Source organism: Gymnoscopelus braueri (genome assembly GCF_963280865.1).
Source record: "Gymnoscopelus braueri genome assembly, chromosome: 9".
In the NCBI taxonomy this organism is placed as follows: Eukaryota; Metazoa; Chordata; class Actinopteri; order Myctophiformes; family Myctophidae; genus Gymnoscopelus; species Gymnoscopelus braueri.
The window spans coordinates 12,007,351-12,033,932 of NC_137610.1; the positions used below are offsets into that span (position 1 = coordinate 12,007,351).

Genomic DNA, 26,582 nt, shown 5'->3' on the forward strand with positions numbered 1-26,582 from the left:
ACACACACACACACACACACACACACACACACACACACACACACACACACACCCGCTGAGCCTTTTGCTATATGGCAACAATCCGTGAGAGACACTGTATAAGAAAACCACACATCTGTGCACATACACATCTATAAGCACACACTGTTTGTTTTTTCCGGTCTTTCTTGCTTTAAGTCATTCTTCTCCTAAGAGAAATCAGCAATGTACCTTCTCCCCCATATGCACGCCTTTGTGTGTACCATCGCACTCGTAAGTTTTAAATGCAACCCCTCTGACCCCCGAAGGAGCCGCACACAATTGGAGGAAACCGAAACACCTTTCAAAACACACTCTCCCCATGTCAACACCTCGCTCCCTCAGACACAGACACACACAATTCTGAAGGACAGCCTTCAAACAAGGGGTCAGTGAAAGAATTCAATCAAAATGTTCTTTGTAACTTTCACCGCCTGGCACTTTGAAGGGCTGAAAAACAATACCATCCCCACCCTCACCCCTGGACCGTTAAGTTTGTTTGGGTCCACCGTGGAGCTGTGAACACAGACCAGGGAGCTGGTATGGAAGGAAAGCTGGGGTCAGTGTGTCAGGGTGGGGATATCCATGGCTGCCCTGTTTCCTCTATTGCTGTTAATGAGATATCCAGTCCCACATGCAACTGGGACTGCATAGACAATGGAAGTGGTAAAGAGACACGGAGAGAGACAGAGGGAGAGTGAGAGTAAAGTCTGAGGGGAGCGAGAGGGAAATGGGGGGCAGTGAAACAGAGAGAGAGAGAGAGAGAGAGAGTGAAAATGTTTAAATTGTAGTCACACTGTACATACAAACATAGCAATTACCTTTAAACACTTTTGAAAAACAACTGCTATTTGTGCACAACCTTCCAAAAGCTTATCCCAAGCTAACCTTTCCTATGTAGGCCAAATGCACAATTCTTATGGTTTTGTAAGTTAGATTTCCCTCAGTTGCACTGTAATGCTCTGTGTACAGTACACATAATTTCTATTAGCTTTTAATTGTACATACATCATTTTGTTTTGATTGTATTGTTCCACTTTTGCTTTGGCAATGTTAACGTATATTTTCCCATGCCTTTTGAATTGAAATTGAATTGAGTTGAATGAGAGAGAGAGAGAGCGAGAGAGAGAGCGAGAGAGAGAAAATAGGAAAGGGACTGTGGAAATGGTTGAAAACCAACAGCCTGGAAATATTTATTCTACTTTACCTACATCCTCCGCCTCCCTTGTTCCTGGCCCTGACTTCCCCTCCCTTCTTTTTTCCTGTCTTGAGCCAGCAGGTATTTCCTGAGAACCCCCACTTTGTCATACCTTCTAACTCAAGCTTATGACCCCCACATTCTGTCTCTTTTCCCTTTCCCTTTCTTTCACGTTTAGTTGTTTACTCCCACCCACTTCTTTCTTTCTTTCTTTCTTTCTTTCTTTCTTTCTTTCTTTCTTTCTTTCTTTCTTTCTTTCTTTCTTTCTTTCTTTCTTTCTTTCTTTCTTTTGTCAACGCTGTGATAAACATGCATTTCACACCTAGATATACTGGCCTGAATATTCTGTGTTAAGCAGGCAGCAGTGGGGGGTGATAATAAGTCTACGCTGTGTGTGCTTTGGATTACTCTCGCAAGCCTCTTGTTCTGCACCACGCGCGTGTGTGTGCAAGCTGTTGTTTTAGGATTGTGTGATAATAGGGTGGCCGAAAGCTGTGTGTGTGTGTGTGTGTGTGTGTGTGTGTGTGTGTGTGTATGTGTGTGTGTGTGTCTGTGTCTGTGTCTGTGTCTGTGTGTGTGTGTGTGTGTGTGTGTGTGTGTGTGTGTGTGTGTGTGTGTGTGTGTGAGCGGGGAGACCTCTCTCCTGAGAGGACACGCTGCAATGTGTTCACACATTGTCACATCAGTGCTGGAGTAATGTCTACCCAGCAGCCTCCAGTCACACCCTTTCTCTCCAGGGCGTGCCCCTTCAAATGGGGTTCACTCACTCTGACGGACATCTGAGGACAATGTTTTGCTGTGCTTTTCTTTTGTTTTGTTCTTTGATTTTCTTTTTTTTTCCGCCTTCTATTTTTTGTGGGGGGGGGGGGGGGGGGGCAATGTCTCTGGCGATTCAATGTCATTTCTCATGACATTTAGGCATTTATTTCAGATGTGTGATATGTGTGTGTGAGTCTTTGCGTGAGCATGCATGTGTGTGCATGAACACACACTAGGGGGAGCAGTGTTGTGATTCTTTGCCTGCATTTCTTTTGCAGACTTGTAGCTACTTACTACCACTGCCCCCCCCCCCCCCCCCTCATCCTCCCATCCTATCTCCTCCTCCGCTTGTGTGCGAGAGGCAGGATTTCCTGTGGAGGAGATGAGAAGGAGGAGTCTTCACAGGTGGTCCGACCTCCCATACATTGCCTTGAATTATTTAGCTTTCAGTAATGGATGCTTGCATTGTTTCGACTCCACAGCTGACACCGTTGACTGCTAGCCGTCATGACACACTCAGGAAGACTACATGTTATGTGTATAGAAAGTTGCAGTGACAGAAATGCGAGGCTTTTAGCATAAACATGTCAGGATTGGAAATCATCCTATTATAATATCCATTATAACATTTTGCTCGATGTGATTATAGAGGAGGATAATCCGGTTACAATAATAGCGTAATCTGTCTCTGTTCATACCGTAATCTCATGTGTCTAAAATGTGTATTAAATCTCGGCTAAAAGTTGTATGAGGGTTACATGGCTCTAATCCCATGACCGCTCAGGATTTGGGATTGAAACCCATGAGGGGTTTGCCTGGACTCAACACATCTGGTCTAGGCTCCGCCTATGGTATTCCCTTGATGATGGGTATCCCAAGATGCTGTCTGCTATTCCCAGTGTGACAGAAAACAGGGGCCCGGACGCAACGCTGAAACAGCCGAGCACAGTCCTCCCTCTGTTTGCGTTTGGATTGCGTGCGTGTCTGTTCCATCTCTGCTCTCATACTTGGTTTGATAGGCTGTGGGTGCAGGGAAAATGGTGTTTTTTACTTTTATTGTTTAATTTTGTTTAATTATTCATAATTCTTTTTTTGGGGGGGGGGGTTGTTTTTTTATGGTGGTGGTTGATTTCTGGGACGTTGAACCCCACACGGTTGCCAGCAACTTCCCCAGCATCAGTTAACTGTTAAGGTCATTAAGTCTCTCATGCACTCGATTTACTGGTGAATACGTCCTTCGTTGCTAATAGACTCGTGACATGAGAGCAGCAGATATCCAGGATGCACATTATGCCTTTTCCTGGCTAATTCCCAGCCATCTCCTTCCCTGTTTTCTCCCTCTCACGTCCCGTTTATCCAGCCAAGGAATTGTTGGATGGGAGGTGAGGCTAAACTCCTTACTCCCTGCTGGAGAATTCCGATTGCTATCCCCCTCTCTGGCGGCTGGCTCAGTTCTCCTCCTCCTCCGCCAAAATCAGAAGATTTTTAATGTGGGAAAAATCTTTTCCCAGAACTGGCCGTGAGAGAATTTTACCGGTTTGTTTCGGCATGCAGGAGGGGATATGAATGGGAATAGGGTGACAAAAAGGACAACGGTCTCCAAAAAAGAAAAAAACCTCTGTTGCAATGTTTATTTTTTGGTAATCTTCCAATTTGTTTACTGCTAGCTGGAGGCATGTTTATATTTGATATTCCCTGCATACATATTGTACATAGAAACACACACGCACGCACGCACTGTGCACTGTACTGTGCACTTGCAGACAGACACACAGAGCACAAATGTGCTGTGCATACACTCACATAAAGTGCACATACTGTACACAGTGTAAGAACACACACACACACACACACACACACACACACACACACACACACACACACGCACACACACACACGCACACACACACACACGCACACGCACACACACGCACACGCACACGCACACACACATTCCCTTCTCTCTCTCACTCTGTTGAAACCGTTTACAGTGTCTCCCAGGGGAATAGGTCTTATTTGCATAGTTGGTCTGGAAAACATTTCCACTAGCTCTGTTCCCAGGTTTATTGCGTGTATTGTTTGTGCGTGTCCGTGTATATTTGTGTCTACTGTATGTGTGTGTTTGTGTACGTACTGTAAAGTTAAAAAAGAGATAGCGGGCAGATCTCATTGAACCTTACAAGAACTCACTGGTGTCTATACTACCGAGTCTAATCAACAGAACATCACCATAGAAACATAACATTTCTGATACGCTCTGTTGCATAAATCATACATTATCATCCAAATTTGATCTATCATTCATACAGACATGTCCCTGAGCGCAGACAGCACACCAAGATGTCAAACAGCCCCCTCCCCTCTCCCTCCATACCATGTTCATGTCTTTCAGTCACTGTTGGTCATACGCTCCTTAGTTATGCCACAATCTAATTTATCTGGTAATGGGAAAATGTGGCACGCTACCCCACTGGTCGGCTGCAGCCTTGATTAATTATGTGTGTGTGTGTGTGTGTGTGTCGACTCATGCTCGCACGCATGTGCGTGGCTGTGTGTGGCTGTGTGCGTGCACACACACACACACACACACACACACACACACACACACACACACACACACACACACACACACACACACACACACACACACACACACACACACAGTCAGGCATTGTGTTAGATTTATTCAGGCTGCCTTGTCTCCTTTGGCTTATGGCAGAGAGCATATAGACCGCGGTAAAGTGTACATAGTATAATCTAACTGACAATGTGAAAATGGATCTGTCCATTAGTATAGATTATCTCTTCGGATTTTACTGTGCACCAAGGAAATAATGTACTACTGGAACTACAAATGTGACAGATTATTAATGGTGTTTTATCATGGATTCCGAAAGATTGCCAGATATTAAAACTTTCCCAAATGTTGGTTGTCAGTTTTGAGGAGATTGATTTGGGTTTGTTAACTCCTATGTAAACAGCACGGATTTCCGGTCCTCGCTTTGGACGTTTTATTAGGGCCATATTGGGGATGCCATGGGCCTGCTTCATAAATATGCACCCTTAAAGATTATTAATATTATTAAATAGGTCTTAGACATGTTTTAAAGAACATTATAGAGTCAACAAAATGTCAAAAGTTTACCACAGCCATTGTCCATGGTTAATAACTGCCTTTAATAAGTGTGAAGAACATGATCTAGTGTTTGCTAGGAGGGTGGTCCTTATAGGTTTAAGTGTTGTATTAGTGCTGTAGGGTATCGGAGCTTATGATGTTTTTAGGTTCAGAGGTTAGGGTCCTCTGTACAGAGCGCTAATCCCTGGGGATTACAGGGGCGATTCCGGTGGATATCTGAGGAAATCCCGCTCAGGGCAGTCTGAGATCCTGCATTTGTATGGATATTATTACAGCCCCTCTCAGTGTATCCACGTGTGTTTACAGAAAGGAGGCTTAGTAATCTGTACTTACCTCAAGGTCTGCAGAGCAGTGTGGGATGATTGTCCCTTCTTGTTCTGAATTATGATATTCAGACCTGTGTGGTTGAAACCAGTCAGACTTGTGTACCCTGTTGGTGGTGCAGCTGCTGGGATGATGTCGCATCCAGTGTCACACGGGACACAAAGTGAACACCATCGGGTCCTAACAGGATACTCACCTTCCGCATTTTCCCAGCCTGTCTGTATAAAAGAAAAACACCTTTTTCTTTGTGTCAACATCTCACTCATCATTTAGGCTAAAAAATTATCTATAGAAAATTGTGGTTGCGAGTACCGTTTCCCACACATTTTACAGGACACAGTGAAAACACTTTTTGACATACTTTGATTGGCCTCTCAAAATATCCCAAAACATAAAAGTGTCTGAAACATATTTCAGACATATTTTAGTCACATTCATAGTTTCCTTGTCAGCAAACCTTGAAGTAATGCAATATTACGATGCACAGACAAGCCGGACAATGGTCATTGATTTCCCATGGTTTGGCAAGGAGGGAACAGAGCCATCATACACAGTGAAATCTGGTATATCTCGTCACTTGCAAAGGAACTTGGGAAACTGGAATTCACTCCCTCTTGTTCTCGCATATATTGTATTACACCTGTTCTAGTCCACACGAACAGCTGGCGTCCTCTCTTTCTCTTACACCTTTAGGTGTTTACACCTGGAAGACATACGATCTGAAAGCCAGACTATGCACGCACACGAGACATTCACAAAAGACAAAATGACAATGCATTACTGTGCACTTGCAGACAGACGCACAGACACTGAGCACAAATGTGCTGTGCACACACACATAAAATGTGCTGTGCACACACACATAAAAGGTGCTGTGCACACACACATAAAGTGCACTTATGTACAGTATAAGAATACACACACACACACACACACACACACACACACACACACACACACACACACACACACACACACACACACACACACACACACACACACACACACACACACACACACACACACACACAGTAGGGCAAGTACGCACCGTATTGCTGTGTCTTCTTTAGTTTTTTACTTGACACAGCTAAAATGCTGGTGGTTTCTGAGCGTAATTTGTAGTGCATATGAGATGCTTCTGATAAAGAATTTGCAGCTGTAAAGCTGACGTGTGGAGGACTGATTGCAGTTCTCAACCTGTGCTGAGGCGCACGATTGAATAATGTGTTTTTATTTATTGTGCTCTGGGCGTTCCAGTCCCTGACAAGCAGATCTTGCCTTTCACTGAGGCCTGGGGGCCAAATGGAGGAGATTCAATACCTTCATGCTGACAGGAGAGGGATTCCCTTTGGGCCATGGCTAGAGGAAACACAAGCGCACATACAAAGAATGCACGTGCACGCACTTACAAACACCCACTCCTCTCACATGCACGCATAGACACACACACACATGTCCATGAAAAGCTCACAGCCACCCATACACGCGTGCATGAACCGTTTATACTCACACACACACACACACACACACACACACTCATAAACACACACATGCACTAACCCCCCCCCCCCCCCCCCCCAAACACACACTTTGCACCTTGCCAAAGGGCTCTCCCTGCAGATGAGGTGGGTCATTTTTCATTACGCTGGCTCACAGCGATCCAGTGTGTGGTAATGGAGCAGAGTAACACTGAGCCAAAACCAGGGCCCGGATAAATCCCTGCTGTAGAGAGCCCAGCGCTGCAGAGCCCAGTGGAGACTGCAGGACACTGCCTACACATGGAGGGAGGTGGATGATGAACTGTATAGCTGCTCTGTATGGCTCTATCTGCCAATAGAATATCTCCCTGCTGATGCTAGTGCAATGGTTCTCAAACTTTTACATTTCAAGGTCTCCCCTTAACTCTGACGGTGTACAAATGGAACCAAATGGACCCGTTAGGGTCCATTTGGTTCCATTTGTACACTGGTGCGGTTGTGTGTTTTTCACTAGACAATAGCGCTACTGAACGAATCATTTGAACGAATCATTTGAACGAATCATTGGAACGAATCTTAAGAACGAATCATTGCCGTGAACGTGAACGAAATTGTTCGTTCACTGAAATGAACGTTTTTTTCCACCACTACTACCAAGATATATATGGAATGCTAAACCTGCCGTATCTAGATATAAATACATAAATAAATAAATGCATATATAAAGCAAGAAATGCTCAAGTAAATAAATAATTGTGCAAAGAAATATACAATTAAATATTGAAATGTATTCATTTATGTGACCATTTATGTATTTATTTATTTATTTATATATTTATGTATTTATTTAATTATTCATTTATTTTTATATTTATGTTTTTATTTATGTTTTTAATTATTTATGTATTTATTTATTGATTTATACATATATGTATTTATTTATGTATTTATTTCCTTATTTATTTACGTATTTATTTATTTAATTATTTATTTAAACATTTAATTATTTATTTAAACATTTAATTATTTATTTATGTATTTATTTCCTTATTTATCTACGTATTTATTTATTTAATAATTTATTTAAACATTTAATTATTTATTTAAACATTTAATTATTTATTTAAACATTTAATTATTTATTTAAACATTTAATTATTTAATTATTTAAACATTTATTTAAACATTTATTTAAACATTTATTTCATGCCGTATTTCATTGACGGTATGTTAATGAGGGGGCGTGTCTTGCCGTCCCATTCAGGCTTTAGCAATCAAACCCAGAGCGATCAAACACCAAAAAAATTACTTCCAGCCTAATACAGCTGGTCAGTGGTCAAATGTATTAATATTTTGTTGATGATGATAACTGCGTTTATGTTCATAATAATTTGGTTTGATTTGATAAATTAACAAATAACAATGAAAGCCATAATATATTTAAAAATATGAAGCAAAACTAAATAATATATAACAATAAATAAATGCTTGGGGATAATCCCCAACATGTTCATAGGAAAAAATGAAGAAATGAAGACGTATTTACTCCTACCCCCTTCGTATATATCCTTCCTGATTCATATAAACAATTACAATTTTAAATCTATATCATAAATCCTATGATATCTGTATAAATTAAATATATATTTCAAAAAATCTTATACATATGATATTTACACACACATATTTATTACAGAGAAAACAGAACCGAATGTTTGTGCAATCATCACACAACAACTGTTACTGTATGTATATTAAACATATCATATTCATCTGCAGTCATCCATCACACAGTTGTTCTATTAAATAAATGATATTAATGTCTATTATGGCTGTTTTGGACGACTGGGCACCTGGACATCTGGGCACTATGGTACATGTGGGCACCTGTACAACTGGGCACTAGGTACATGTGGGCACCTGGAGAACTGGGCACTAGGGACATGTGGGCACCTGTACAACTGGGCACTAGGGACATGTGGGCACTTGGAGAGGTGGGCACCAAAACCATATGGGCACTAGGGACATGTGGGCACCTGGACAAGTGGGCACTATGGACATGTGGGCACCTGTACAACTGGGCACTAGGTACATGTGGGCACCTGGACAACTGGGCACTGGGGACATGTGGGCACTATGGACATGTCGGCACCTGGACAACTGGGCACTAGTGACATCTGAGCACCATATTTTTGGGACGACTGGGCACCTGGACATCTGGGCACTAGGGATATCTGGGCACTAGGTACATGTGGGCACCTGGACAACTGGGCACTAGGGACATCTGGGCACCTGGAAAAGTGGGCAATTAGGGGTGGAGACATCTGGGCACTAGGTACATGTGGGCACCTGGACAACTGGGCATTAGGGACATGTGGGCACCTTGACAACTGGCACTAGGGACATGTGGGCACCTGGAGAGGTGGGCACCAAAACCATCTGGGCACTAGGGACATGTGGGCAAATGGGCACCCGCCGTTCTAAAAATGGTACCACCTGGACAGGTGGGCACCTTGACAACTGGGCACCAAAGCCATCTGGGCACCATGGACATGTGGGCACTAGGGACATGTGGGCACCTGGAGAGGTGGGCACAAAAACCATCTGGGCACTAGGGACATGTGGGCAACTGGGCACCCGCCGTTCTAAAAATGGTTTATGCCACTTTTCAAGGTTAATACCATGGTATGTTGTTTTATATAATGGCTTATACCGTATTTTTAAAATGGTATGCCTTTCCAAAACGGTATGTGCCTTTCCAAACCGGTATGCACCGTTCCTGGGAGTGGTATGCTGTTCCAAAATTGGTTTATACCACTTTTTAAATGGTATGTCGTTTTATATATAATTATCTATAATAACACTATTGTAGTGGCTATTTACTAACAATAAAAACTCAAAAGCGACTGAGGCACCAGGCAGCGAATCTTATGCAGATCAGGGGGTAATTGGAATGAGTCCACTGTCCAGACAGGCAGCGAAGTTTTGTGGTATTTATTTAGCTCTCCAAGATGAACAATATAGAAAAAGGATGTTGAAATGTTTGCACATTATAATCAAAACACTATAATAATAATAATAATAATAATAATAATAATAATAATAATAATATTAAATACTAATACTAATACTAATAATTACCATTATTATTGTTATTATTTTATGAATTATGATGAATTATTTTGTATTATTATTATTATGTATTACTAGTAGTATTAATAATTATTATTAACATTAGGCCAATACATGTATCCACACAGCTTACAGCATTCAGTAACACTAGGTATAACTGCAGAATTAAATAACCCCTGTAGGCCTATTAATCATTAGCCCAAAATAAGTGTATAATTGTATTATCTAACACAATAATTATTATTATTGATAATTGAATATTGATTATTATTGTTATTATTATAAAAAATAGGCCAACACATGCATCCACACAATAATGAATATGACCATTCAGTAAAACTGGTATAATTGAAGTAACCTGTTAAATATGTATTCATTATTAACCACCCACTGTGTATAATGAAATCTTACTGCATGTCTTCATACTATCATAAAGGCACACAGTTGCTCTAATCCACACCAAACTGGGAACAAACACTGTTCAGGGGTCTGCCATGACAATAGTCCCAGCAGGGGCCACGTGTGCCCACCACAAGCCCCAAGGGGAACCCATAGGGCCAGAGAGGCGCACCATTGCTCCAATCTGCACAAAATGTGGCAGAAACACTGATCAGGGGACCACCATGACAATAGTCACACTAAAAATGCACATAGATGTGGCACCATAACAGTGTTACAGCAGTGTTTGACTTAAATGGCTATAACTAGTAGTCTGTCCGTCTGTCTGTCTGTCTGTCTGTCTGTCTGTCTGTCTCTCTCTCTGTCTGTCTGTCTTGCCCTAATCTTTGCAAATGCATTATGTATTGTATTTTGTGTCCATGATAATAATATTTCAGGTAAGGGGGTGCCTGATTTATCTCCATCTTAGCTATGGCGGTCCCCGTTTCATCTCTTTCTCAGCTAAGGGGGGCCCTGCTTCATCTCTCTCTCAGCAAAGGGGGTCCCTGCCTCATCTCTCTCTCAGCGAGGGTCCCTCGCCTGGAAAAACGTTGAAGTCCCCTCTACACTTATGTAATATTACTAGAGATAATATACAAAGGCAGTCTGATTGAATAAATGACAGTAATAATGTGTGGGTATACTTTTGTGTATACATCTATACATCTATGTGCATTTTTAGTGTGACTATTGTAATGGTGGTCCCCTGATCAGTGTTTCTGCCACATTTTGTGCAGATTGGAGCAATGGTGCGCCTCTCTGGCCCTATGGGTTCCCCTTGGGGCTTGTGGTGGGCACACGTGGCCCCTGCTGGGACTATTGTCATGGCAGACCCCTGAACAGTGTTTGTTCCCAGTTTGGTGTGGATTAGAGCAACTGTGTGCCTTTATGATAGTATGAAGACATGCAGTAAGATTTCATTATACACAGTGGGTGGTTAATAATGAATACATATTTAACAGGTTACTTCAATTATACCAGTTTTACTGAATGGTCATATTCATTATTGTGTGGATGCATGTGTTGGCCTATTTTTTATAATAATAACAATAATAATCAATATTCAATTATCAATAATAATAATTATTGTGTTAGATAATACAATTATACACTTATTTTGGGCTAATGATTAATAGGCCTACAGGGGTTATTTAATTCTGCAGTTATACCTAGTGTTACTGAATGCTATAAGCTGTGTGGATACATGTATTGGCCTAATGTTAATAATAATTATTAATACTACTAATAATACATAATCATAATAATACAAAATAATTCATCATAATTCATAAAATAATAACAATAATAATGGTAATTATTATTATTAGTATTAGAATTAGTATTAGTATTATTTATATTATTATTATTATTATTATTATTATTATTATTATTATTATTATTATTATTATTATTATTATAGTGTTTTGATTATAATGTGCAAACATTTCAACATCCTTTTTCTATATTGTTCATCTTGGAGAGCTAAATAAATACCACAAAACTTCGCTGCCTGTCTGGACAATGGACTCATTCCAATTACCCCCTGATCTGCATAAGATTCGCTGCCTGGTGCCTCAGTCGCTTTTGAGTTTTTATTGTTAGTAAATAGCCACTACAATAGTGTTATTATAGATACTTATATATAAAACGACATACCATTTAAAAAGTGGTATAAACCAATTTTGGAACAGCATACCACTCCCAGGAACGGTGCATACCGGTTTGGAAAGGCACATACCGTTTTGGAAAGGCATACCATTTAAAAAATACGGTATAAGCCATTATATAAAACAACATACCATGGTATTAACCTTGAAAAGTGTCATAAACCATTTTTAGAACGGCGGGTGCCCAGTTGCCCACATGTCCCTAGTGCCCTGATGGTTTTGGTGCCCACATGTCCCTAGTGCCCACATGTCCATGGTGCCCAGATGGCTTTGGTGCCCAGTTGTCAAGGTGCCCACCTGTCCAGGTGGTACCATTTTTTTTTTTGCCCACATGTCCCTAGTGCCAGTTGTCAAGGTGCCCACATGTCCCTAATGCCCAGTTGTCCAGGTGCCCACATGTACCTAGTGCCCAGATGTCTCCACCCCTAATTGCCCACTTGTCCAGGTGCCCAGATGTCCCTAGTGCCCAGTTGTCCAGGTGCCCACATGTACCTAGTGCCCAGATATCCCTAGTGCCCAGATGTCCAGGTGCCCAGTCGTCCCAAAAATATGGTGCCCAGATGTCACTAGTGCCCAGTTGTCCAGGTGCCGACATGTCCATAGTGCCCACATGTCCCCAGTGCCCAGTTGTCCAGGTGGCAGCGGTGGCCTAGTGGTTAGAGGGGCGGCCTTGATACCGGAAGGTCCCTAGTTCGATTCCCCAATTCATCACATCAATCATGAATCACCGCTGAATAGCCCTTGAGCAAGGCTTCCATGCAGGGCCTGGCTGTAAATAAGTGTTAACTTAGTCCAACACCCTGGGTAAACTTTGCTTTGCTTACCTAGTGCCCAGTTGTACAGGTGCCCACATGTCCATAGTGCCCACATGTCCCTAGTGCCCAGATGGTTTTGGTGCCCACCTCTCCAAGTGCCCACATGTCCCTAGTGCCCAGTTGTACAGGTGCCCACATGTCCATAGTGCCCAGTTCTCCAGGTGCCCACATGTACCTAGTGCCCAGTTGTACAGGTGCCCACATGTACCATAGTGCCCAGATGTCCAGGTGCCCAGTCGTCCAAAACAGCCATAATAGACATTAATATCATTTATTTAATAGAACAACTGTGTGATGGATGACTGCAGATGAATATGATATGTTTAATATACATACAGTAACAGTAGGCTACTGTGTGATGATTGCACAAACATTCGGTTCTGTTTTCTCTGTAATAAATATGTGTGTGTAAATATCATATGTATAAGATTTTTTGAAATATATATTTAATTTATACAGATATCATAGGATTTATGATATAGATTTAAAATTGTAATTGTTTATATGAATCAGGAAGGATACGAAGGGGGTAGGAGTAAATACGTCTTCATTTCTTCATTTCTTCCTATGAACATGTTGGGGATTATCCCCAAGCATTTATTTATTGTTATCTATTATTTAGTTTTGCTTCATATTTTTAAATATATTATGGCTTTCATTGTTATTTGTTAATTTATCAAATCAAACCAAATTATTATGAACATAAACGCAGTTATCATCATCAACAAAATATTAATACATTTGACCACTGACCAGCTGTATGGGCTGGAAGTTATTTTTTTGGTGTTTGATCGCTCTGGGTTTGATTGCAATGAATGGGACGGCAAGACACGCCCCCTCATTAACATACCGTCAATGAAATACGGCATGAAATAAATGTTTAAATAAATGTTTAAATAAATGTTTAAATAAATGTTTAAATAAATGTTTAAATAAATGTTTAAATAAATGTTTAAATAAATGTTTAAATAATTAAATGTTTAAATAAATAATTAAATGTTTAAATAAATAATTAAATGTTTAAATAAATAATTAAATGTTTAAATAAATAATTAAATAAATAAATACGTAGATAAATAAGGAAATAAATACATAAATAAATAATTAAATGTTTAAATAAATAATTAAATGTTTAAATAAATAATTAAATGTTTAAATAAATAATTAAATAAATAAATACGTAAATAAATAAGGAAATAAATACATAAATAAATACATATATGTATAAATCAATAAATAAATACATAAATAATTAAAAACATAAATAAAAACATAAATATAAAAATAAATGAATAATTAAATAAATACATAAATATATAAATAAATAAATAAATACATAAATGGTCACATAAATGAATACATTTCAATATTTAATTGTATATTTCTTTGCACAATTATTTATTTACTTGAGCATTTCTTGCTTTATAAATGCATTTATTTATGTATGTATTTATATCTAGATACGGCAGGTTTAGCATTCCATAGATATACAGACAGACACACACACACACACACACACACACACACACACACACACACACACACACACACACACACACACACACACACACACACACACACACACACACACACACACACACCCCTCTTATCTCTCTGTGTTTGGCTTCCTGCCTCTCTCTCGCTGTGTGATATAACCCCCTCTCCTTCTCACCTGCACTGTAAAATCGTCAGCGTTGATTAAACTCTGGAAAGTAGTCTAAAATACTTTTACACTCTCAGTGCTAAATGTGCACTTAGATTTTTACTGTGCTGTAACCTTTTCTAGAATCCTGCCTCCTAACGATTTCTACTAGTATGCTCTCTGTCACCCACCCACCCTAATTTCTATAGAGCTGTCAGGGATAGAGCTGTCAGGGATAGTCAGCCAAGCGTAAAATGCCATTACGTCACCAAAGCCTCCCAAGGGAGAGGAGAGGAGAGGAGAGGAGAGGAGAGACTGGTTGTGTGTGTGTGTGCTCTAGGTTTATACCCCGGGGTCATGGTGTTCCCGTCTTTTACAGTGTCCTAGTGTTGTCTTACAGAGCCTTGTTTTTTTTTTTCTTCCTTTTTCAAAAGCATTCCTCGCAGAGGTCACATGGACAAGACGCCTCGATCCCTCACGTGTTGCCATGACTACTTTTGTTAGCGTCTCAGGGGGTTGGGAGGGGAGGGGGGAGTGGTTGGATATCGTGTGCGTATGTAGGTGGAGTATATGTACTGAACTGTGCGTGCGTGCGTGCGTGCGTGCGTGCGTGCGTGCGTGCGTGCGTGCGTGCGTGCGTGCGTGCGTGCACGAGTGTGAGTGTGTGTATGTTTGCATGAATGTTTCTGTGTATGTGGGTGCTTGCATGAGTGTGGGCTGTGTGTACATGTCAGTCACTAAAAGAAACAGGTGCTTTTAAAAACCAAGCACTTATTATGTGGTTGGGAGGTTCACAAAGCTTTTGCAAGACCTCTGAATGATGTCTTTCTGGGTCCCTTATACCTAATTGGACCAGACTCAGAGAGCCTTGGAGAACAGACCCTGGAGAGCATACACACACACACACACACACACACACACACACACTCACACACACACAAGCACACACAAGCACACACATGCGCACGCGTGCGCACACACACACACACACACACACACATACACACACACACACACACACACACACACACACACACACACGAACGCGCGCACACACGAACGCGCGCACACACATGCACAAAAAAACGCAAAGGCAAAATTGTTGGAGAGCAGAGAGGATTTACTTTTTTGTCCAAAATCCTCTCTTTCCCCCTGCTGCTGTTCCACTGCTCGGGGGATGCATGTAAATACGCCAGTGGAATAAATTAGCATAGCACCGTGACTCACACACACACACACACACACACACACACACACACACACACACACACACACACACACACACACACACACACACACACACACACACACACACACACACACACAATCATGCAAGATACACACACACAAAACACAAACACACTGTCAGAGATTGTAGATTGTCACAGAGATTGTCCCCCCCATCCTGTACACACACACACACACACACACACACACACACACACACACACACACACACACACACACACAGGAGGAGATTGCGGATGGGGGTGTTTAATATTCATCCCGTTAAATGATTACAGCGCTTTGTATTCTCTTCATTCCCAGGACAGGAGAGAGGTCATTGCAGTTCAGACACGCAGCGCCCTTGAGTTTTTGCCACAAGATTTGCATGACAGTGTCAGTGTGTGCAGTGTGTGTTTTGTTTGACAGAGGAAGACAGAGAGAAGGGAGACGCAAGAGAGACAGAGAAGGAGAGATAAGACGAGGTCAAGGGTAATGGCTCCTCATCAATCCACAAGACTCAATAAGTTGACTTTGTGGCGGGGAGTAAAGACACTCCTCGCTTAACAGTTTAAGAACACCAGAGGCAGTGTGTGTACACAGTCCAAATGCCTAACAAACAAACAGGACAGACAGACCCCCCCCCCCGCACCATTATGTCTCTCTGCATGCATTGTTCCAGCAGCAGCTATAAGAACACAGGCGGGTCAGCCCCGGTCTAAAGTGATTTCTCACCCAGTGAATTATAGATGAAGAGAGGAGGTGTAAGGGAAACAGATCCTTCCCTTGTGAGACACACATGCACGCACGCACGCGCACACGCACGCACGCACGCACGCACGCACGCACGCACGCACGCACGCACGCACGCACGCACGCACGCACGCACGCACGCACGCACGCACGCACGCACACACACACACACACACACACACACACACACACACACACACACGACCCTCGGACATTCCTTAACCCACCATTGTCAGTCCCCCTCATCAGCTTTTCATTTGGACAGAACAGAAGCCCATGCAGGAGGCCATGGCGTGATGTCATGATGTCATCCTTACCTGTTTGTACCTTGTTAGGGACCAGTCGAAATTTACATAAGGGGGGGGCATGGAGGAAATGTATGTGCCCTGATCTAAAATGCCATGACCCTCCCTTTGACAAAAAAAAATAATCAATGACCCTCCCCAAGTGATTACAAAAAAAAGAGTAACCCTCCCCGCCTAGAAGTGTCACGATATATTGTGTCACGATATAGCCTATCGTGGTATTAAAATGTGATGATAGGTATTGTCATGATGTCATACTGTATCGTAATATTTTTTTAATTGTTTTTTTAATACAAAAAAAACACTTTCTTTTTTTTTGCCGGTGAAAGTTAGGAGTTTTTACTGTATGATATGAAATGTAAAGCTTATCATAATCATAGTAATTATTAATCATGTCCTCCATCATATTCAAGGTATTTTGGAGAGAAATGAAACAGACTCCAGTCAGTCACTTTCAGTTTAAAGCACTGCAGAGGGGAGGTGTTGTGTGTCAGCTGATGCTCGTTGACGCTCGTTAATGTGACATGCATCTGCACTCTCAAATAGGCCTACATCTAATCTAAGATTGTATTATACTGTATCTGGTATTATAGATGTTTTTTAGCTGTTGGAAATAACTAGGCTGCACTTGGTTGGTAAAGTCCAGATGACAAAAATATGAGGTTTGTGGAATTTATAGTTATGCAGTCTTATATTATATTATATTTGTTATATTAGTGTCTATCTGTCCTCTGAAACAATGGGTTTATAGTTAGTGAGAACTTCACTTCTCCATTAAGCTTGCACAAATGTATTTATTTGTGTGTACAAAGCACTTTGTAATTGTTTCTAACTTGCTTTATAACGTTATTTATAAGATGATGGCCAATGTTGATGATACATGAGAAAAGAACATTAATAATATATCATATCGATATCATGCCCAACATCATGTATCGTATTGTGAAATTCTTGACACCCCTAACCCTCCCCATCAAATACAACATGACATTTAAAACTGATATGTCCAATGTTTTGCTTTCCACATTGATTAGAACATTGCTGTAGTGTAGTCAGTCTTGCTAAATGCACAGTGTATCTGTAGTAGTGGTAGCAGAATGGATAGTGTTCTCATCTTACATGTGGGAAACCCATTGAATCCTGGTCAGATTGAAGAAAGTTGAATATTTGGTAACCAGTAGTTTAAAACTTTTGTCACTCTGCCCTTTTAATTATCAACTACAGTGACTACAACTACACTGTTGCCTACATAAAACAAATTAGGCTATCAATTATGGCCTGATGCTTCTGGTTTTACTTGTGGAGCTAGGCATCTATACACAACTGTCCATATAGATCCACATTAATCACATGCACAGAATGACTTCAAATGATTATGAATATCCAGTTATAGTAGGCCTATTTATAATGCATCTCTCCAATAACGCCTGTTGAAGTTTTGCTTAATTGTTCAACCACCATCGTTAAGACGCTGAATAGATTTGACTGGGTCGTTCACACTCGCTGTGCGTTGATGGCTTGTTAACGACCGTCATTGATTCTAAATAGACAAGGTGTTACTTGATTTGAATTCTTTGTATCCTTTGAAATGGAGAGGGGTCATTGACCACTGTTCTGCTGTACTAAAAAGGTATATAAAAAACGGACTATTTTATCAATTCAAAATTGCATGACCCTCCCTTGGATTCAAAGTAAAATTAGCTGACCCTCCCTTGGACCAAAATTAGAAAGGCATGACCCTCCCCTATTTTCCTCCATACCCCCCCTTATGTAAATTTCGACTGGTCCCTTAGCCTGTTGCTGCGTTGGCCCCGCCTCCCCACCACCTCTAACTCCCTTGTCGTCCCTCTTTCTTTCTTTAGAAGCTGTTGCTGTGAATCACCTGAGGGCACTTACAGTAGATCCATTTCAAACGAAAACACAGAGCAGATGTACGGCCGCGCACATACACACACATACTGTACATGCACACACACACACACACACACACACACACACACACACACACACACACACACACACACACACACACACACACACACACACACACACACACACATAAATCACAAATAGAGACATACATGTACACATACAGTACACCTCACAAATACACATACAGTACATGAACACAGACACAGACATACATAATGTACGTACAGTACAGTACATACAGAATGTATGCCCTTAATTACAATTTACAGTATGCACAAAACACACTCACACATACATACACACATACTTGCTTATAATATATCTACAGATGCAACACAGCTCTCTTCAGAAAGGAATCTTGAGAATGTTCTTACTCATCATGTCAGTAGAGGACAAGGACGACTTGCCACCATCTGTGACACAGAGAGGGAATAGAGAGAGACAAACATCATAAACTTAGTAAGAAAGTATGATGATTATAGCTCTCCTTTGGGAGAACAGCAGCGTGGAATATCGGTTCTGATAGAGAGCACAGCTCTGCTCCATCCATATACTGTACACACAATAATAATAATTTAAATGATGGGTGCATTTTTACAGTCAGGGATTTGTTAATTGTGACAGTATGTGACAGAGGTACACACAACATGCTCACTTGGACACATGATACTGATTGCCATGAGACACTCAGCACACAGACACACACAATGTCACTTGAACATGCTCACGCTTGCACACAAGCACATAGCCCCATACGCAGCTCCTGGTTGATTGTAAAGCAGTGTAATGTGCGTGTGCACAGCCTTAAGTGGCCTGGTGGTGACTTGCTATTACTCACAGACATACACACTGTGGCGCAGTGTGCTCACACTGAGGCTGCAGAAAGCTTGTATGCGTCTGGACGTGATAACAGGGAGACGTTTGCGTTGGCCCTGCTTTATAGTAAATAGAACAGCAGGCATTTTAGGAGTGCTTGACTCCCTGTGCGGCTGTATGTGTGCGTGACCCAGTTGTTCTAGCTACACAGTTTTGGCTTTTAGCAAAAGCGACTGGACCATGAGAAAGAGTACTGCAATGGACGAAGAGAGTCCATTGCGAGAGTTTTAAAGGAAAAGGAAACAATGGATGCCAGAGGGAAGCCGATGGGGACATGATGCAGTAAGCTGTACTGAGTAAGGGTCCCCTGGCAGTCATTTGCACGAATAGAGATTATGTTATTGTTTGCCGGGTGCAAAAAGAAAAAAGAAAAAGAAGTTAAAAGCAGCTTGTAAGACAACTGTGTTCTTCTCTCACAACGTCCCCTATACAGTTATGGCGAAATGTGCTGCGCTGTCCAAACATTAGTGGATCATCATTACATTGTATTCTAGAAAGAAACCAGTGCTTTGTGACCTCCTAGACGCTCAAAGGGGATGAATTTGAGATATAGTGGAAAACTTCGGTGATATCCAGATTCCAGACTGCACGTTGCATCAAGTCATAAGGTACACTATAATTTCCCCATAAAATGATAACACACTGCTTTCTTTTGTTAGTCCCCCGCTCGCACACACACACACACACACACACACACACACACACACACACACGTGCGCGCACACACACACACACACACACACACACACACACACACACACACACACACACACACACACACACACACACACACACACACACACACACACACACACACACACACACACACACACACACACACACAGGGGCTTACTCTTCCCTCCCGGCTGATTTGCAAATCTTTGGCTCTCCTTTTGCATATTATGTGGATAATATAATATGGTGTGTGAGAGAGAGAGACAGGCTAGATGGTGGAGGATCAGGTCAGCGACAACTACTACCTCCTGCAGGACAAATTTTTCTATCTGTGACGTCAGATATTCACTCTGAGGGTGTATATACAATAGTTTACTGTGAAGTTGGGTAGGAACGGTGTCCAATTTGAAGCATATCAAGGATCTAGTGATGTCATCATTACGCCGGCTGCTGTACTTTACACAACTATGTCCAGTATGTACCTAAGTACGTAAGTGTGGAATGCTGATAAATGCATGTACCAGCTTCACAAAGCTGTCACACAGCTTTGGGTAACGAACCAGTGAAAAATGGGGATAAGGTAAAACAACTGGCCTGTATTTTTTGGAAATGCCTGGGAATAAAGCTTTTGCACAAAAAAAAAATGGAGACCAAAGCAGGCTCAGTTACAGAAATATCTGCAGTTTGTTTGAAGTGCTGGTGTGTTTCTGATTTGAAAAAAAATGAAAAAAAAGCTCCTAACTGGAACCATATTTCACTCCCACAGTCACTCACAGGCAGCGGGAGAGGGTGGAGCTCACGCACACGCACACACACACACACACACACACACACACACACACACACACACACACACACACACACACACACACACTTGCACAAACAAAACAGATCGCTGCCGGTCAGACGTTACTCTAGACATTCCTGGCTTCCTTACTGTGACCCTCCCTGCCCAGGCTCCCCCAGCCAGCAGATACAGCGAGCGCTCCATATCCAGGAGAGGAACCCACTGTTATTGATCTATGATTTTCAGTTTCGCTCTCTCTCTCTCTCTCTCTCTCGGAGGTACAGTGTAATACTGTGGGCTAAGTTGTGTGTTAAAGTGTGGCGCTATAAAGTAATCTGTACCATATGCAGGGGAGTGAGGAGTTGCATTAAAACTGACGAGGAGTCATAAAGCCCAGATTCAGCTATAATGATCTGTGTGGTGTAAATCAAACATGGAGGAATTGTTTGTGTCAGACTGCTCCTGCTGCAAAAAAAACCCTGATGTGGCTAAGATGCAATTTGTTTAGTCTCCATACCGTACCGTACTGTGAGTGACAGAGAGAGAAAGTGAGGTATAGATGGGGACTCGGGGAAAAAAGAGAGAGAGAGAGATTATGGTGTCAGCGTCTGCTGCCTAAAGGGTTAAAGGGATTCTCCATCTTGCTTCAATTAACCACCGGGCGCTGTTTATATCGCATTCCATCAATATAGGTTACCTCGTACACCACGAAAACCACCATCCCCGCTCCCCTGCCCTGCCCGACCCTAAAACCTGACTCGTAATAACCCCAAGCTGCCTGCCAAGTGCCAACCCCACCTCACCCCTTCTTCCCAGAGCCTTCCTTCCGCACAGACCCCCAGACCCCCAGAAATGACCTGGATCAGCACCTCCCGATGACCGCACCCTCTGCCCAGAATAGCAGCCCGCACTGGCTCCGTTTAACAAGGCCCTGTAAAGGGCCCAGATATATGTAACACCTAGACGTGTTCCTCACCTTGTTACTCGCACAAACAGCCCTTGACATGTAGGTCACACAAAGGTTAGCGTGTGTGGAGCGTGCAAAAGGAGCGAAGATATCGCTTAAATCATTGGTTCCCCAGGGGTCCTTGTACCAGGGGGGTCCCCAGCAAAATGTGTTAATATAGCTAGCGTCACAATCATTTTAAACACTTTAACCAATATTTTATACTTTGGCTATTCAAAAGTAGCAGATCTACAAGCTCACTGTGAGCTTGCAGATCTGCTATTTTTGAAAAACCCTGGCACAAAATGTTTTTGACAAACGTGTCATGGATTCTCATTGTGTCTCAAATGTGCTCAGGCTCTACGTTTTTGCCTTCTTCTTCTTCTTCTCTTCCACTGTCTCCTTCTGTTTTTCTTTCGGCCTGCCTTTCTCCACCCTCTCCCTCCACTGTCCCTCTCTCACTCTCTCTTCCTCCCTCCCTAGTCTGAGCCAAACAACAGGACCCTTGTGATAGCTCACTGAGGAAGCTGCCAATAAGGGCAGATATGTATTTGGCGAAAGAAAGACAGAGAAGGGAGCGGGAGGGGGGGGGGGGCGGAGGCATACGTATTAAAGCCAAAAGAAAGAGTCATCTGGAGAAGTTTAAGTTGGACAGGCCCGTTTCCGGTGTCTGGAACAGGCCAAAAATATCCAAGAAACAGAAAAGTCCACCAGGAGGGGAAAGGATACACCTCCTCACCACCGCTCATTTAACCTTATGCATTCAGCAAGCTAAGCTAAAACGCTGGATCCTAATCCGAATGCACTGGAACAGCGTCTCTTTATAGCTTAATTCCAGTGGTGAAGGTTTTTATAATGGAGCCCGCAGATCCTATCGTATTTCATATATGGGCCTACGGCGCAAGTGCTGTACCGTTTGGCACAGATGTGGTGTAATTTGCGACAGAGGGTCAGTTAAGCCAATTCATTTTAGAAGAAAGTAGCTCTGAACTGAAGTTGTGTTAATCTTCAATCACACCATGGCCAAGAGTCCCTATGATGTTGACAGCTGCACTTTTTGGCTTAGCACACAAAAGCCGGTGGGTTTTCCTTGGAGGCAGTTCCAACACAAGTGCAGACACAACCATTATGCACGTGTTATACTTGTAGGGTACTCTGTTTCTACGGCACTCAATAACAAATAGGAGCCGCTAGCCTATATCCAAGAAGAATCCTTGAAAAAGAAGTTAATGCCTTTAGGCAAGGCTCAATCCCACCTTCATTACGCATTACGATCTATTTACAGTACAGAAAGCTGGGCTCATTCTGTTATGTTAACACGTTGTGGTTTCAACGGCTGCTGTTCCAACGTCCAACTCACTGATGTGAACACACAAGTGCCCAATTTAGGTCATTCCCCAAAAAAAGCGGTTCAGTCAAAGTTAGGTTGCAGTGGGTCCGGAGCCCAGGAACCATTCAGGCAAGACAACCAAACCAAAGAAACGGAAGGTGGAGAGAGAGAGGGGGGGGAAGCTCTCACTTCCAGTGATTCCTGACTGTAATGGTGTGCAGATCCAGTTTGTTTGTATTGTAGGTTGGCTATTCACATGCACAAAGGCAGAGAGAGAGAGAGAGAGAGAGAGAGAGAGAGAGAGAGAGAGAGAGAGAGAGAGAGAGAGAGAGAGAACGTATGTTTTCTGCCAATAAAGCTCCTTTGAATTTAAATTGAGAGCTAGAGAGACAGAGAGAGATGTGATTCCAAGTTTAGTTACACAGCTCTATTTACACATTTCCTTATTCTAGAAGTCTATAATTGTACTATACATTTTCTAGTTTTGCTTGTTTTTTCATACTTGTACTTAACACTTGCTTTGGCATGTAGATGTATTTTCCCATGCCAATAAAGCCCTTTGAATTGAAATTGAGGGAGAGAGGGAGGGAGGGGGGAGAGAGAGAGAGAGAGAGAGAGAGAGAGAGAGAGAGAGAGAGAGAGAGAGAGAGAGAGAGAGAGACTTCTGCAGTTTCTCATGGCTGTGTGAGCTGCTTGCTGGCTGCAGAAAATTCCCCCTTTTTACTCTCTCCCCGCCCCCACCACATCTTGCCTCCATTATTATTCCCGTGTTTTCGAAGCAACACAGATAGAAACAGCAACGCAGACAGGATAGGAGGGGGGAATGAGAATCAGTGTCTGAGTGCATTTTGTGCTTTCTATATTGTCGGTCCCCTGCGCTCGTTCGCCGTTGGTACGGTCCCTCTCCCCACTGCATGTACTACACACAAGGTTTGTGTGCTGCACGGTGCCGGTGTATTACGGTAGAGAAGGAGGCGAGGGGGGGGGGGGGCACTGGGACTAGCCCCGGTGAGCAGCGTTGCCATGTCAGCTTATTATAAGCGACTTTGGGCTTCTTCTTATGTGAAGTTGCTTGTAAATATTAGTTGTGGTTGCGTTTTTTGGCCTTGTTTCGGATTGATTGATTGAATACATTATAAGCAGTTTGCAAAGAAAAAAGCACAGGAAAGTATGGTTCAATACAAGGTCTGCTAGGATTTTAAGCCCAAGAAAGCCTCTACGGCTTGTTTGTTTCTATTGAGGTCCTTTGCACTAAATTCATCGAAAAAAGGTAGTTCCCATACCGGGAGTCGAACCCGGGCCGCCTGGGTGAAAACCAGGAATCCTAACCGCTAGACCATATGGGAGTTATTAGATTTAGTTGCTTATTGGGACTTGTTTCTAAAGTGTAGTTGCTTATTTGGGCTTGTTTCTAAAGTGTAGTTGCTTATTTGGGCTTGTTTCTAAAGTGTAGTTGCTTATAGGCTTGTTTCTAAAGTATAGTTGCTTATTTAGACTAATGTTGTTTTAACTTGTATAAACCAGTGTATGTTTCTCTAATATTTTCATGATCAATGACCCCCAAATTGTCCACAGACGCGCCCGCCGCCCCATCTGAAAATGTTTTGTGCCAGGGACCCCCATATAAGATTTGTGTTGTTAAAATGTCTCCAAAACATTCCAAGATTACCATTTCCTTTTTCAAGATTGTTTTCTTTTCTTTTTTTTTTGAAAATAGCAGATCTACAAGCTCACAACGCGTCGCAGCTATTTTCAAATAGCCGTAGACCGTAGACTAGTCGCTTATTTTGGGCTTGTTTTCATAGACCCGGTCGCTTATTTCTCTCGCAAAATCTGGCAACACTGCCGGTGAGAGAGAGAGAGAGAGAGAGAGAGAGAGCTCCAGCCTTCAGAGAAAAGGAGGAGGATGGAGAAGAGCTGAACAGAGAAAGCGTCGCCGTGTGGAGGCGTTCCAAGAGCCACTAACAGACTAGTTCTGTTATTGATTGTCAGTTTTTACAACGGTAGAATGGGATTTATTCTTATGTCCTGCGCCCTCGGATTGCGCCGTTGTGTATTATAAATAACATTGGAAAACACACACACACACACACACACACACACACACACACACACACACACACACACACACACACAGTGAAGGGATCAGTAGTGATCTGCGTCGCTGCTGCTGCGAGTGGCACCGGTCAGTAACATGGATGCTGATGTGCCTCCTCCAGGGCCGGATTAAAGGGATTTTTATACCGAGCCGGTGGTGCTTGCCTTGCTAACAACACGTTTTCATTTTGTTCTGGGATTAATTCGTTGCAAAACGAAGCCCCGATCGCCGCCGCTGGACCCAGGCTGTTTGTGGCGGAGCGTCACGGTGAATGTGAAAGGTAAATGTGTCTGTGTTATCATCAGTCGCATCGCCCACAGCCCAGCAGCATCAATGTTACTGTTGTTTCGGCACAGTCATGATGATAAGGCTTGTCTTTTATTGGCAGCTCTGCTCCGGGCAAATAGAAAGACACGATTCGTTGCTTTTTGGACGAGTAACATCATCGTTTCATCATTTTCCGCTGCTTTGTGTGTGTCTCACCATGTCATGCCACTGGTGCCAGTGAGTCAGGCCTGGCTGTGAGGATGAAGGCTGGCCAAAAGCTGCCTTATAATCGGCCAAAAATGTCGGTTGTTTGAGCGATTATGTGAATCACTCTCTACGACATTAGGTACACATGGCATGCTAGCAGCACCTTTAATCATCTTACACGTGTGCTTCAAATGGCTTTTTGATTGAATACTTTATCAACAGTTTGCAAAAAAAGCACAGAGGTACAGTTCCATACAAAAGGATTAAACCCAAGAAAGCACTATGGCTTGTTTCCTTTGGGGTCCTGTGTATTCAATTCATCGAAACATTTAAAGACAAACAATAATATACAAAAATACAAAAACTAACATCATATAAATGTGTAGTAATCAAAAAGAAGAATATGTACAGTAAACAGTTGGGGGGTGGGGGATAAATCTATGAGTGCTACTATTAAACAATACTTTATTACAGTGCATTACACCATTATGCCAGTGTTCAGGCTCAAGGCTACCTTGTGTGGCTTTCGGCTGCATTCTGAGTGGCAATGTTAAGTGCATTGGCCATGGAAGCTG

At 42.3% G+C, this 26,582-nt stretch overlaps 1 protein-coding gene across 10 annotated transcripts in view; it reads left to right on the forward strand.

Moving 5' to 3' along the window:
• frmd4a (FERM domain containing 4A) overlaps positions 1-26,582 on the forward strand; it is a gene marked incomplete at its 5' end in the record, with an annotated part of 115,500 nt that overhangs the window by 30,079 nt on the left and 58,839 nt on the right. The window contains one exon of one of the 10 annotated variants that reach the window (XM_080438683.1): positions 25,353-25,813. The exons of the other annotated variants lie outside the window; for them this stretch is intronic. Of the gene's footprint in view, positions 1-25,352; positions 25,814-26,582 lie in introns of those variants that run through there. 10 annotated transcript variants of the gene reach the window in all.